The sequence below is a fragment of the Anabrus simplex genome, chromosome 2, assembly GCF_040414725.1.
Source record: "Anabrus simplex isolate iqAnaSimp1 chromosome 2, ASM4041472v1, whole genome shotgun sequence".
NCBI lineage: Eukaryota > Metazoa > Arthropoda > Insecta > Orthoptera > Tettigoniidae > Anabrus > Anabrus simplex.
The window spans coordinates 154579338-154592607 of record NC_090266.1 but is presented as its reverse complement, the minus strand read 5'-3'; positions in this window follow the sequence as shown (position 1 = coordinate 154592607).

The window sequence follows — 13270 nt, the reverse complement described above, 5'->3', positions numbered from 1 at the left end:
AAATAAATATGTGAATGAGAGTCTCTTCAATAAATTGAAATCAGTCAAGAAATTTGTAACCCTTTCCAGATTTCTTGAGTCCGACGGAAAGGCAGATGTGACCTCATCGGTCATGTACATATTTATTTATTAATTATTTGGCAGTGAAAAACTTTCATAAAGCTCCCTCGTACTTGTTACAAAAAATTGCATTAGGTTGCACCTGCTTACACAACCTTTTCTAGCCTGCTAAACACCACTCCGTCTTAACTAAAAGAATACACAGATAGAGAGAGAGAGAAGAAAATGTCAAGCCAGAAAAATCGATAATGATACCTTCACCCGTTGAAAAAATGGCCGAACACGATGTTGCCAGCTCGCGAGTTGCATTTGTATGATGAGATTTCGAGACATGCATAATATTTAACATGGGAAACCTCGGGGTGTTATATGATTTCATTATAGATATATGCCAATATTCCAACTCCTTATAATATATTAACATGTGGAAGAATACGCAATCGTTGCATTATATAACACGCTAAGCGTCATGACGCGTCCTTTGTACGCAGCACTCTCATGGAGGACATTGTAGGGGCATTATTTTTATAATTAATTTTAAATAAATGGCCGAACAATTCAGATTCCGCACATAACCAGACTACTTAAGAATCTGAGTCACACGTTTGAGTGTATTACCGATGTCATACGACATGTGGAACTATTAATTTTAAAAAAGTAGTGGGGATTAGCCACTGTCTCTTGCAAGAGTGGGGGAAAGTTTATAAAATTAATAGCGGTGATGACAACAGTATCCACTTCACGCGAAGGATCCAAAGCAGAACCACGGTCCGATGGTGTTCTGATCTATTTAATGTTTCAGACTGTAAATATACAGTTTATATCTTCGAGAATATTATAATTGTCTACAAACAAAAGTATTTAAAATAGGTTGAAGTTATGTGATCGCAAGAACGGTATGATTGTAATTTTTCAGTGATGCAACAAGTGTTAATTTCATTAAAGGGTAATAATTGTATTTTTTTGTGTTAAAGTGACGCAACAAGTGTTAATCTCATAAAAGCTGTTATAAGTGTAGAAGATAACCATTGGATTATGAACGCGCTCAGCGGGAGTAGCAACGGACATGAACCCGTGACCAACGTCAACACCATGGAAGCTTAAAAAGGAAAATGAGGGTCCTACCCGGGACCCGAACCTTGGATTGTTACGACATGATAAGTACTAAAAAGAAATAATTTTTAATAAATGCGCGGTTATTCATTATGCACATCACATAAATTAGGTTAGACATGTAAATTGCATGTATTTTTTTTAATTAGAGAGAGAACTTGTGAGTGGTCTTCATATTCATTTATGTTCATTTCATGGAATTAATAGTCTACTCCATGGGCTTAAATATATATAATTAACGTAATGCATGTATTTGACGTGATGATAAAATATTAGTTAGTCTGAGAGTGCTTAGATTAGGTAAAAGTAAATGAATGTAGATTTGTTTTGGCACTGAGCCAAGCAGTAATTTTGTATAATTTATTTACGTGATATCCAAGCTTATTATGATAATGCATGGTGATTATGGTTGTAAAAATGGATTATCGACTGTTGACGTCAGGATAGGAAGGCACTCTTATTTTCGCGCAATTTGCATGATAATATTTGTAGATGGCTGTATTAATTATATGCGTAACTTGTGACATGCCTGGACATCGAACAAGCGCCCTCCTATTGAGATTAGCGTTTTCCTTTTATGTGAAATATTTTCCCTTTCTATATATAAGAATAACATTATTGATATATTTAAAATCCATATTTGATTTTATTGGTATGAGTTTAAAATGTAGGAAAAACCTTGGATGTATTCTGTAATCTAATGGAAGCGAACCTGGTCATTCTAATTCTGAGGATGTGAATATGATAAGATAAAAGGTGGCCTGATATTGAGTTAAAGAATTGTGATAAGGCAGTGAACTAATAAGCCAGTGGAGCTTTGGAAATATGATATGAGAATATATAATGAAATAAGATTATTTAACAAATATGTGTTCCAAGGGAAACGATTTGCTTTCACCTTGAGATGTTGAAAGGATATTTCTGCCACACCGGGCCATTATTTGCTAGGGCACTGACGTCCAGAGATTTACGATGAGGGGAGTCAGAAGAAGGCTTGCCCCTTGTAGAGGATTACTGTATGCTGTATTGTTCGAGCTATTCCACTTAGAATGAAGGCAGTGCGACACCGATTATTGTTTAAAGGATTCTTTTACTTTTCCATGTAAGATTTTATAATAATATTTAACTAACTGGAACGCCAGGATTATTATTTATTTGTTGACCCTATGATTAATTAAGAAAGGCAGTTTTTTAGTCCCGTTTGTCGATGCCATCTTGGATATCATCGGTTCGAGTTCTGAGGCAACCATGGATTTTTGTTGTCACATAATTTTTTTACAGCCAATTGCATGTGTATATTGTTTATTGTTTCTTTCCATATTATGTGTACATATTTTCCTTTTTTATACATTCTTTTAGTCGTGTTTCACTCTTTATGTGGATGACAAATCGAGTTTCATTTTCGTAATTTTTGTCATTGGATTCATTGGGATGTGGGTTCGATTTCTGGACCCGACATCAGTCATTTTATTTTGATTAGGATTTTATCGACTAGCATTCACTTATTATTTGTTTACTTTTTGTAATATAATTATTTAGCTAGGTGACCACTTCAAGTTATCTTCAATTTATTTTGTTGTATAAATAACTGCTTCTTCTGATAGTGAAGAAAGTTCTTAATGATAACCGTCGCGTTTATAAGGATATTTCTGATTTTTTTAAAAAAAGTATGTTATACAAATTATAATGTAATATTTATCATCATGTCGGGAAGAAGAAAGAGGTAAAGGAGAAATAAAATTTTGACATTTTGCAATTGGTATTTAGTCCAATGGACATTGCATATTCAACATTGATATACTATAAATATTCAGGGTCAACTTTTAATTAATTTGATTTATCAAGGCTCAATAAATAGGTATTTAAACTTTTGTCTGCCTGTCATTTTGCCGAATAACATTGTATCCCAGTTTTCCTTCCGTTCATTTATGCCTTTAAGCTAGTTATGTGTTATTTTCTTTGATCTTTCGCCGCGAACGCACCATGGCCTTGGGAGGTCGGTGGTTTGATTCTATGGAACGGAAGGGTGCAGTAGACCCTTGCACGGTCGGAAGAGCTTTTGCTCACCCACCATTTCTGAAAAAAAATTCTTTTTCGTTCCTTACTGATGAGGTGGCATCTGACTCTAGACTAAAAAGGTCCCTTTCCATCAACCTCCTTGGCGTACGGTGCTATATGGCGGTATCCCGACATTTTAGGGATTATCATGCAGTCAATTGGTTCTATGCGGCAAATGGCGTGGGGTGGAAAGGTAGCAGTACGCCAACGAAAAGTTTGATTACCTCTGTTTTAATGCTCTGCATGACCATAGGTTACATTAGTGGTATTCTCAGTTAACATAATGGAACTCACTGTAGAAGCAGACGACTCCTTTGTCTTTCCTAAGTGAATGGGAAGTGTTATATTTATTTATAGAAGGTCAAGTGTTGGCAAAATGTTTAATTTGTCATAAAACCTTGAGCCAGTTTAAGAGATTCAACCTAAAATAACACTATGAAAATATGCAAGTCCTTCAACAGAACCAGACTATCAGTTCCGAAACTTAAACATATTCTAAGAACACATTCAGCTAAAAACACCAAACGTTGAAAAACTTATTCGTAAAAACATATATTTTCAACATTAAAAATTATTCTTAGATCGCACAGAGTAGGGTCCCAGTTTAGAAAAAACGTAAAGTATTTCGCTCAACTGTGACTAAAGTATTGAAGGTGAAGAAATTGTGAAGGTCTCGAAATGCGTGATCTGGAGAGCTCTATCAAGTGGAAAAAGGAAATTTTGGAAATCGTATCCGGTCAAAATTGTATTCATGAAAAACTCGTAAAAAGGTCAAATTTAAAAACGAACTTGTTCCACAATTATGATCCGATATTCATTCTAAATATATTAATAAATAGATTGATCCTTTGTTAAAACATTTCGGTGCCAGATTTTTGAATTTCGCAAAACTAAGGTCTCCAGTTCGACTTGAAGGTGGGCATGTATGATGTGACAATAGCGTTACTAGTGGTAGAGTTAGTCAACCAATGAGTTTCGGCCCGCAGCTGTTAGCTTGTATCCGGGAGATAGTGGGTTCGAATCCCACTGTCGGCAGCCCTGAAGATGGTTTTCCGTGGTTTCCCATTTTCACACCAGGAAAATGCTGGGGCTGTACCTTAATTAAGGCCACGGCCCCATCCTTCCAACTCCTAGGCCAATCCTATCCCATCGTTGCCATAAGACCTATCTGTGTCGGTGGGACGTAAAGCCACTAGCAAAAAAAAAAAACTGTTTCGGTTTGAGTTTATGTTATCTAACAATGAATCAGGTGAGTATGTCCTGCGCCACGTAAACGTCGTTTGGTTGCAAATAATAGGTTAGAAAAGTGCAATAAAACTTAAAGTGGTGAAATATAGTGATGAACCAAGATCGAATGAAAATGTCGTGATAGTAGAGCGATCAACAAAGACAACTGATGAAGATAATTAACTTTCAAATATCACTGTAACGAATTTTTTTGGTTTACATCTTCATGTCCTAAAAGTTCCCTTTTCCATATTTCGTGAAGGAACATTTTCAATGTTCAGTTGCTTGTCCAAAGGAATCGGACTGTGGATTTTTTTACATTTGCTTTACATCGCACCAACACAGATAGGTCTCATGGCGACGGTGGGATAGGAATGGCCTAGGAGTGGGAAGGAAGCGGCTGTGGCCTTAATCAAGGCACAGCCCCAGCATGTTCCTGGTATGAAAATGAGAAACTGCGGAAAACCATCTTCAGGGCTGCCGACAGTCAGGTTCGAACCCACTATCTCCAAGTTGCAAGCACAGAGCTGCGCGCCCCTAACTGCACGGCCAACTCAGCCGGTCATAAAAATATAGCCAGTAAAGAAAGTGTTCCTTTGTTGACTGATAATGGTGATGTAGTTTCTTTTATATTATTAAAGATAGTGTCATAATAGCTCTCGCAGCCGTAAAAGGAACTCTCATTGTGAAAAATCACCTTACAAAATGTAATCCATGCACATCGTATAAAATAACTCTATGGTCAAGTTTTCCCTTGTATTTTGATTACATTATATGTTTTAAAATATCTCTAACTTGTATATACGGCTGTCTCTTGGCTGCACCTTATTAGGGAAAATCATACAATGAAATCAAATTCCGGCTCCCGGACTAAATGGTTAGCGTGCTGGTTTTTAGTCCAGAGGGTCCCGGGTTCCATTTCTAGTCGGGTCGGGTATTTTAACCTTAAATTTGTTAATACGTCCGGCTCGGGGGCTGGGAATGTGTGCCATCTTTAGAAATCATCTTAGGTTGAGCCCCATCCTCACAGACATACAGGTCGCCTATAGGCCGTCTGCTAGAAAAAAGGCCTGCACCAAGCCTCTCCGGATGGCATATTATTATTATTATTATTATTATTATTATTATTATTATTATTATTATTATTATTAAATTAAAATGAAAGGATTATATTTTCTTGTATAAGATTAAATTGATAGTACAGTACTTACTTTGAGATTCAGTACTGTTTCTTGAGCACCTCATACAATATATTGCAGCTCAGATCTCAGGAATAATTACTGCCGAAGGCTGGATGGAAACTGCAGCGGGCAATTTCAGATCTTCCTGTCTTCTTCCGTTTGCAAGGAAACTAAGCGTGAAGCTGAGTGGTTCATGTGGTTTTATTGCCCGTCTCACTGCAGTGTAACACTTTCTGATAAGGGGCGCTACTGTGTGAAGGAGGTGTAGATAGGTACGTTTCCCTGTCCTTCCTCAAACACTTGTACCAGTCAGGTTTTCCACTACGCAGGGATGGGTAAGGGGATAGAAAAGATAGCGGCTGTGGCCTTAGTTCGAGAGTTAAATCTTTCGTTAAATGTATATGTGACAGTTTATCTCGCTTAACGTTTCCCTATTTTGATCTGCTCCTTTTCCTTTTAGCTTTTTAGCTGATACTACAGTGGTATAGGCCTAAATTAAAAGTTTCTCTAACATGTTACTCCGTGCACGACTCACGAAAATTGACCGGAAGTCTGACAGCAAAACGGAACGCCTTTACCCTCTTCCATCTCACCAGTCATTCTAGAACTGCACTGACGATCCGTCTATGGGGCCGTGTAGTATTCCGACAAGCATGGCAAACGGCAGCTAGTGACGTACATTGTCCCAGGTCAGTATGCTCTACGTACAAACTTCTCTACAGTAAAAACAGAACACTGTAACCTTCGGATAATTATAAATGAAAGCTCTTCCGTTCAGTTCATATTGTATGGGTGACTGAACACATACTTCTCCTTCTTCTACCTCTTTTTCCCCACTTGTGTCGCACATGTGGATTTGTCCCTGTTTTACGGCCGGATGCCCTTCCTGACACCAACCCCATATGGAGGGATGTAATCACGACTGCGTGTTCCTGTGGTGGTTGGTTATGTGGTGTGTTGTCTGAATATGAAGAGTAAAGTGTTGGGACAAACACCAACACCCAGATCCCGAGTCAGAAGAATTAATCTGACGCAATTAAAATCTCCGACTCGGCTGGGAACCGAACCCGGGACCATCTGAATCGAGGGCCTCAACGCTGACCATTCAGTGAGGGAGTCGGAGTCGGATGGGAGATTAAATATATTATGTTCATTAAATAGCTTTCGTTCGCCTCTGTGGCGTAGTGGTTCGTGTGATTAGCAGCCACCCCCGGAGGCCTCTGTTTAATACCCGGCTCTGTCATGAAATTTCGAAGTGGTATGAGGACCGGAACATGGTCCACTCCGTCTCGGGAAGTCAACTGTGTAGATGAGGGTTCGATCCCCACCTCAGCCATTTTCGAATTGGTCTTCCGTGGTTTTCCACTTCTCCTCCAGGCAAATATCGGCATGGTACCTAACTTAAGGCCACGGCCGCTTCCTTCCCTCTTCCTTGTATATCCCTTCCAATCTTAACATTCCCCCAAAAGGCCCCTGTACAGTTGACCTTCCGAGGCTGAGTGGACCCCGTTAAAAATGAATAAATAAAACAGTAAATAATTTAAAACAAACATGAAACTAACGTTCCCCCTTGTATGCTTTGTGATTCGAGTCATTTAATGTCGATTGTTTTGACTCCACAATTATCTGAATATTTGATCTTTTATTGGTTTTAACGTAGCCAATGCCGAGGGAGTTGGCCGTGCGATTAGAAGCGTGCAGCTGTGAGCTCGCATCCAGGAGATAGTGGGTTCGAACCCCACTGTCAGCAGCCCTGAAGATGGTTTTCCGTGGTTCCCCATTTTCACACCAAACAAATGCTGGGGCTGTACCTTAATTAAGGCCACGGCCGCTTCCTTCCCATTCCTAGGCCTTTCCTGTCCCATCGTCGCCATAAGACCTATCTGTGTCGGTGCGACGTAAAGCAAGTAGCAAGAAAACGAGGGACACTTCATTTTTAATTGTGTATACTGCCTAATGTCCCCTTCGTAGTCTCACCAACTGTGGAGCTCCACAAATCTGGAAAGCTACATTACAAAAGCAAAGTCATCTCCGAACAGGCAATGGAGGGGGGTGCACTATCCGTAACCACGGCGCATGGTGGGGTGGAGTTGTTAGCTCTACGCCCGGAGGCCTTTGTCCCAAAGAATCAACCCGGTACTCATTTTTGGAAGAGCCATGTGCACCTCCGGAAGTGGAAATCTCGTTTCTTAAATTTTTCGACTGCCTGATGGAGAATCGATCCCACGTCCTGCCTTTACTGCCTCGGCCAGGCACACCCTGGAAAGCACGTTACAGTAGATTGGTAGCAGTGCAAGATAGTTTATCCTAACCTTACTACCTTCCAGACCGACTAGTCTGAATCATGAAGGAGAAAAGGTATTTTTTTCTTGAAGAAGTATTTCTTTTCAAACCACGCGCAGTTCATAATGTTAACGTGCCCCTTGGCAAAACAAGATTATTCAGAATGTAGTATCTAGAAATGACACAAGATAAAATACAGTTGGAAGAGGATTTTTCTAAAGATATTAGAATTTTGAAACTTTCCGCTATAAAGAAGAAGAGGAATGTCATGTGTACAGTGATACGGAGAATGAGTACTAAGTACAGACTACAAGATGTGAACACATTAGGTAGGAACAGTACAAAGAGAGAATTACACTTCAGTGTATGAACTATGAAAGAAATGACGGAACAGGAAAATCGAAATGAGTGTTGCAAGACAACCTGAGTACAGTTGCGTTGTAGGCAAACTACGTACTATGTCCCAACATTTGCAATGATTATTATCCTTCATTTCACCTAGTATGGTTACAATTTTCATAAATGTGATGCTGTAATGCCAAGATACGGTATTCCCTGTAGATACTGTCCAAGAAGTTATTCTAATTCCACCGGGCGAGTTGGCCGTGCAGTTAGAGGTGCGCAGTTGTGAGCTTGCATCCGGGAGATAGTAGGTTCGAACACCACTGTCGGCGGCCCTGAAGATGGTTTTCCATGGTTTCCCATTTTCACACTAGGCAAATGCTGGGGATATAAGCTAATGAAGGTCACGGTCGCTTCCTTCACACTCCTAGCCCTTTCCTATCTCATCGTCGCCATAAAACCTCTCTGTGTCGGTGTGACGTAAAGCAAATTGGAAAACAATCTAATTTCCTAAGAAACAGAGATATGTGTACTTGATATTTGATTGTATTGGTGTGTGTGTGTGTGTGTGTGTGTGTGTGTGTGTGTGTGTGTGTGTGTGTGTGTGTGTGTGTGTGTGTGTGTGTGTGTGTGTGTGTGTGTGTGTGTGTGTGTGTGTGTGTGTGTTTGTTTTCACATCTTCCAGGTCGTTCTTTACGGAGTGAGAGAACAAGAATTCAACTGGACCTATCATTCCACAGACGATCATTATCATCGCTGTCGTCAGGGATGTCAATTACTGAATGACCAATTTCTTGCCGGTCCCCACCACTTCAGAGATGACCACTTTAATCGTTGACCGCAAGAATGTTAACAATGTCTTTGTTATCGACTGATTTCCTCCACTTCATTGATGACCACGGGGAATTCATATTAAAGGCATAGAGCAGGTTCAGAAACGCTTTCTCAGATTCCTGCATCTCAAAACAAAAGGCGCTTACCCTTCATCGTACTATACGAGGATTTACTACTACATTTTGATATGAAAAATTTGGAATATCGAAGACAGATGAATGATAGGCCTCTGAAATCTGTATACAAAAGGGTAAATGTCTCCTTCAGATTTAAAACCCTCTAAAACCAATACATATTTAAAACGGATTTGACTAGGTCTATATTGTACAAATATTTAAGTATTTGTTATTATTATAATAGCTTCCGGATTTCCCATACGTATTCTGGTAATAAACATTGTACAATACAGTATAATTAACACCTTCTGTAAGAAAAAAGGTAATTTCTCAACAACTTATTAACATGGATATAGGGGATTTAGAATCTAGACATTTCAGATTCAACAATTGATAATTCGGTCTTTCCCTGTAAGTTCAATGGTATCATATAAGAACCCTGTAGCAAGAACTGCTTCACACGAGAATTCACTGTCCAGTGTGTACAACAGAGCTGTTCGTAAAAACCAGAGCCTAGATTTTTAGTACCTCTCTCCACTAATTTATGTTCAGTTTCATAATTACCATAAAAAAACCGTTTAAGAACAGGCCACGTTAGATGTAATGCCATGCTACATAAGTGCCTGTGACTGCGGAGCCCCTTTCCACTCAATGCAGCACATTATTGAGGATTGCCCTCTGAGGAAGGATGGTGGACCAGCCCAAGTTGTCATCAGTACTACACCCCCCTTCTTAGAATGGCTACAGCAACTGGACATTGATTCGTAAATGTGAACGCTACCAACATTCTTGTCCTTGAATATAGTGTAAATTTTCTTTTTCTTTTGTATACTTGCCATACGATAAATAAATAAATAAATAAATAAATAAATAAATAAATAAATAAATAAATAAATAAATAAATAAATAATAAATAAATAAATAAATAAATTACCATAAACACTTCATAAATAAAGAGAAATGTTGACAATCTCTAGCGTTCAAAATTACTGTATGTACTTTAGATGCCAGCCGAGTTGGCCGTGCGGTTAGAGACACGCGGCTGTGAGCTTGCATCCGGGAGATAGTGGGTTCAAATCCCACTGTCGGCAGCCCTGAAGATGGTTTTCCGTGGTTTCCCTTTTTCACGCCAGGCAAATGCTGGGGCTGTACCTTAATTAAGGCCACGGCCGCTTCCCTCCAACTTCTAGGCCTTCTCTATCCCATCGTCGCCATAAGAATGTACTGTAGATAATTAATGATAATATTGTGTGAATTGATAGCAATTTCGTTGGTTGCTTAGTATGTTAGCTAGAAGTTCGTTAGTTTGTAACAAATATAATGTATGTATATTTCTTGTCATTTAGTTGGGTTAAACCGGATCCCGTGAGATCTCCGAAGTTAAGCAACATTGGACGTGGTCAAGATTTGGATGGGTTGCCACGCGCTGTTGTGGGGGGGGGTATGGGAATGGAGGAGCGGAAAGGAACTGTCCACCCTACCGTACGTAAACTCCGGCTCAGGCACACCTCTGCGGAAGTTCGGACCTGCCTTCGGGCAGAATACACACTTACCTTGCCTAGTTGGGTTAAAGTAACTCTAGTTAATTTGTCTATTCATTTAATATAAAGCAGGTAATGCACGTAATATGAGTTTATGAAAAATATTGTGTTATATTCGACAGACGCATCACCAATAAGCAGAGTAAGTACGCTGTATTTGGGGCCTATAATAAGCCCTGTTGTGTACGAAGGATAAATAAATAAATAAATAAATAAATAAATAAATAAATAAATAAATAAATAAATACCTAAATTAATAAACAAATAACCTCCTCTTTATTACCGACAGCCTACGTAAGTTCCAGCTGGTTTCCTCCACTTCACTGATGGTCATTTTCTTCGTTGACCACTAGGTTGTCAACAACCTCCTCTTTGTTATCGACAGTCTACCTAAGTACTCACCAGTTCCCTCACTTCATTGATGATCATTTCCTTCGTTGACCACAGGGTTGTCAACAACCGCCTGTTATCGACAGTCTACCTCAGTACTCACTAGTTCCCTCACTTCACTGATGGTCATTTTCTTCATTGACCACTAGGTTGTCAACAACCTCCTCTTTGTTATCGACAGTCTACCTCAGTACTCTCTAGTTCCCTCACTTCACTGATGACCATTTTCTTCGTTGACCACAGGGTTGTGGTCTAGATTTGCAGCTCGCATAAGTATTAACTAGGAATGTGCACTTCATGCTCCCTCTGTGGGTTAGTGAGAGAGTGTCTGCCATCGAAATCCAAGTTCACGACTGTCAAAACCCATCAGAGGGAATCTATTTTTTGAAGGGCGGAAAAAAGTTCATTCGGCACTCCATGACGTACGATGTCTGTGTGGTAAAAAGGGACTTTGAACGTTTTAATGATATTGGTCCATACACTGTCTTTTTCGCGCAGATAGCCTACGGGAGACAAATCAAAAGACCTGAACCAGGCCTCTCCGGAGGCCATACGACATTTCTATCTTTACTTTCCTGTTTGATGAACCACAAAATCAGTAACCATTACAGTTATTATTGCGAGTTACCTACTGAATATAAATATTTGATTTCACGAACTTTTTTAGTGGCAGGGACTTTTTAGTAAGTACCTTTTCCGTATATTTCCGGTGCAGCTCTGTGGTTGAGATATTAAGCATGCGCAATGGCTTCCTTCATACGCTGACACGCCACATGCAATGTTGGAGACATTTACAAAGTGTGGCCATCTTGTATTGTATTGTATGTTTAAAATGTTCAAGATAATGGGTCAACCCGCCGACTCTGAGAAACGGTCCGTGATCCATTTCTTGAATGCACAAAACATTAAACTAGCTGGCATTCATCACCAAGTGTGTGGTGAAAGTGCCACAATTGCAATTCAATTGCAGGACGTGGGCAGCAGACAGTCACTAAGAGCCTGTAAGTCAATGTTTAGTAAGTCTGTATTTTCCTGAAGGTCTCGTGCTGTAGAGTCCGTGTAGATTTGAAGGTCGTCAGCGTACATGTGGTGTTTACATTGTCTTAAATTCGATGATATTTCATTCACAAGGAGTGCAAAAAGAAGAGGTCCAAGTACAGAAACTTGAGGGACTCCTCAATGCACTTGGCGCCACGAGGAAACGATTCCATTATTACCTTTCACACATTGTTGACATCCGTGAAGATAGGAATGCATCCAAGCAATCGTTCTCTGAGAAAAATGTACAGCCTTCAGTTTTACAAGTAATATGCCAATGTCGAAAACTATACTGTAATTTAGTAGTACCAGAACTGTGACTCGTCCTCTGCCTATTGCTTGTCGAACGTCCTTAATCACTTTGAGTAAGGTTGTAGTTGTTCTATGTCCTTGTCGGAAACCGGACTGGAAATTGCTATTCTTTGAGTCTTCAGAACATCTGGAGAACTTGCTGAATGGTATGGACAGAGTCCTGGAGAAGAAGCACAAGATGCACATAAATAAGACCAAAACAAATGTAATAGAGTACAGTCGAAGTCAGGTGATGAAGGAAATAGTAGATTAGGAAATGATGTCTTAAAGAAAGTAGATGGATATTGTTACTTTGGTTGTAAAATAACTAACATCAGGCGAGGTGGCCGTGCGGTTAGGGGCGCCCAACTGCGAACTTGCATCCGGGAGATAGTGGGTTCGAACCCCACTGTCGGTAGCCTTGAAAATAATTTTCTGTGGTTTCCCATTTTCACACCAGACAAGAGCTGGGGTTGTACCTTAATTAAGGATACGATCGCCTCCTTCTCAGTCTTAGCCCTTCCCTATCCCATCGTTGCCCTAAGACCTATCTCTGTCGGTGCGACGATAAGCAGCTTGTAAAAAAATAACTAAAGACGGCTGAAATAAGAAGGATATGAACTGCAGACTAGCACATGCAAGGAAGGTCTTTCTTAGGAAAAGGAATGTGCTCACTTCGAACATTGATATAGGAATTAGAAAGATAATGATGGAGGTGTAGGCGGTAAGAGTAGGCCAAGGTATGGATATGACAAGCAGGTTAGAGCAGATGTAGAATGTCGCAGTTGCATGGAAA